The following is a 2,500-nucleotide window of genomic DNA, read 5'->3' on the forward strand; positions in this document are numbered from 1 at the left end:
CTTGTCGACATTGTACGCAAGAAGCGACATAGGAAGACACATCGTGTCGAACCCAAGGCCACCAAAAAGTCCGGGTGACCAAGTGCAGGGTTTTGTGAAAACCAAAATGACCAGCAGCAGGGTTGTCATGACATTGCGTCATGATGAGGGCTCTAAGCGTCCTGGTGGGTATGTACAATAAGTCCCGATGTCTTAGCAAGCCCTCTTCAAAGGACCATGGGGAATCAGGTCCAACTTCCCCCCTTCTCTGCTGCGTCCACGCGTCCAATCGTTGCGCCTCCCATATTCGAGCCCGTAAATCTACCGGATCTTGAAGTTCTGCCAAGGATTCCGGTGGCAACACCGTTCGTGGAGGAAGAGGATCCTCGGGACCAATATATTCGGGTTTCCGAGACAATGCGTCTGCCCTCCGATTTTGACCACTTGGAACATAAGTGACGGAGAAATTGAACCTTGCGAAAAACAACGACCACCGGATCTGGCGTTGGTTCAACTTTTTAGTGGTAGACAAATGTTCCAAGTTTCGGTGATCCGTCCGAACCTCCACCTTGTGCCGAGCCCCCTCTAGATGATGTCTCCAGGTCTCAAATGCAGCCTTAATAGCCAACAACTCCTTTTCCCAGATGGTGTAATTACGTTCAGAAGCTGTGAGCTTCCTAGAATAGTATGCGCAGGGGAAAAGAGGCACGCCATCCTTCGGAGCTTGCAACAATACCGCTCCGATAGCGACATTAGAGGCATCTGTCTCGACCACAAATGGATGATTCGGATCAGGATGCCTCAATATCAGCTCGGCCACAAACGCTTTCTTTAAAGTTTCAAAAGCCTGTTGTTGCGGGGGCCCCCACAGAAACGGGACCTTCTTACGGAGGAGTTGAGTGATGGGATCCATTAACTTAGCAAAGTCTGGAATGAAGGTCCTATAGTAATTGGCGAACCCCAAAAGACGTTGCACGTCCTTGACTCGACGAGGGGCTTCCCAACTACACAAGGCCTCGACTTTTTTAGGGTCCATAGCAATGCCCTCGGGAGAGATGATATGCCCTATAAACTCTATCGATGACTGAAAAAAGAAACACTTCTCCAGTTTCGCGTAGAGTTTATGCTCCCGAAGACGCTGAAGCACTTGACGAACCTGCTGAAGGTGGTGATCCCTGGACCAAGAGTAAATCAAAATGTTGGCCAGATACACCACGACAAACCTATCCAGCATGTCCCAGAGAATGTCGTTCATCAAATGCTGGAATACAGCGGGAGCGTTGGTCAGACCAAATGGCATGACGGTGTACTTGAAATGACCATAACGAGTGCCAAACGCCGTCTTCCACTCATCCCCCTTGCGCATCCGAACCAGGTTGTAGGCACCACGCAGATCAAGTTTAGTGAAGATAGTAGCCTCCCGCAACCGCTCCATCAATTCCGGAATGAGCGGCAAGGGATAGCTATTCCTCACTGTGATGGCATTCAACCGTTGGTTGTCGCAGCATAGATCAAGCTCTCCCAACTTCTTTTTAACAAAAAGAACGGGAGCTGAAAGAGGGGACGACGAGGGTCGAATAAATCCCCGAGCTAAGTTTTTATCTAAAAACTCTCAGAGCGCAACCAACTCGGGCTCCGACATGGAGTATAACTGCCCTTTGGCAATGGAGCATCCGGTATCAGGTCCATGGGACAATCATAAGCACGATATGGTGGTAATTGATCTGCCTCCTGTTCGCTGAAAACATCGGAGAAGTCCGACAGCTCCGAAGGTATTGAGACAGCAGGAGCGGTGATATCTTGGCCAGCGCAGATATGTCTCAGGTGGTCCACACATTGGAGACTTGGAAAGGAAATGGCGTTCTGCACCCAAGCCACCAACGGATCGTGGCAAACGCAGCCAGGACACTCCGAGAACCAAAGGGAGATGGAGGTTCGAGGTGACATAAAAACTTATTGCCTCCTCATGATCCCCAATAAGCATACGCACTGGCTGGGTGGCAAAACAAATGGGCCCCGACTTGAGTTCACGCCCATCTACGGTTTCCACCTTAATGGGTGGATCCACAGGAATCAAAGGAATTTCAAAATGTTTGACAAAAGCCCACTCCATAAAGCTGGTTGTAGCCCCTGAATCCACCAGCGCAACGACGGGAATTCCCTCCTTCTGGGACTGCAAAAAGATACGAGTGTCCAAAAGTAAATGCCGAGGAGGGCCAGGATTTACTTCAGCAATTTGGGATGGGGGTGTAGAATGTACCCGACCTAGGGTTTCTCCGAGGTCGGGTCTACCCCGTTTCTCCGACAAGCTAGGAGTGGTTTCAGACACGGGTCTGCGAGTCCCCCTCCGTTGGCAGGAATTTGCAAAATGTCCCGGACCCCCGCAATAAAGGCACAAGCCCTCCTGGAACCTTCTCAAACGTTCTCGCGCCGTTAAGCGAGGGCGGAGTGCGCCTAACTCCATCGGCTCCTCAGTCTTAACCGTGGTTTGAAAAACTCTCGGTGGCGTGGTTTGTGCACG

Source organism: Notechis scutatus, unplaced genomic scaffold (genome assembly GCF_049901735.1).
Source record: "Notechis scutatus isolate UNSWTSFEM ecotype Mainland unplaced genomic scaffold, rNotScu1.2 NSCUSCF56, whole genome shotgun sequence".
Taxonomy (NCBI): domain Eukaryota; kingdom Metazoa; phylum Chordata; class Lepidosauria; order Squamata; family Elapidae; genus Notechis; species Notechis scutatus.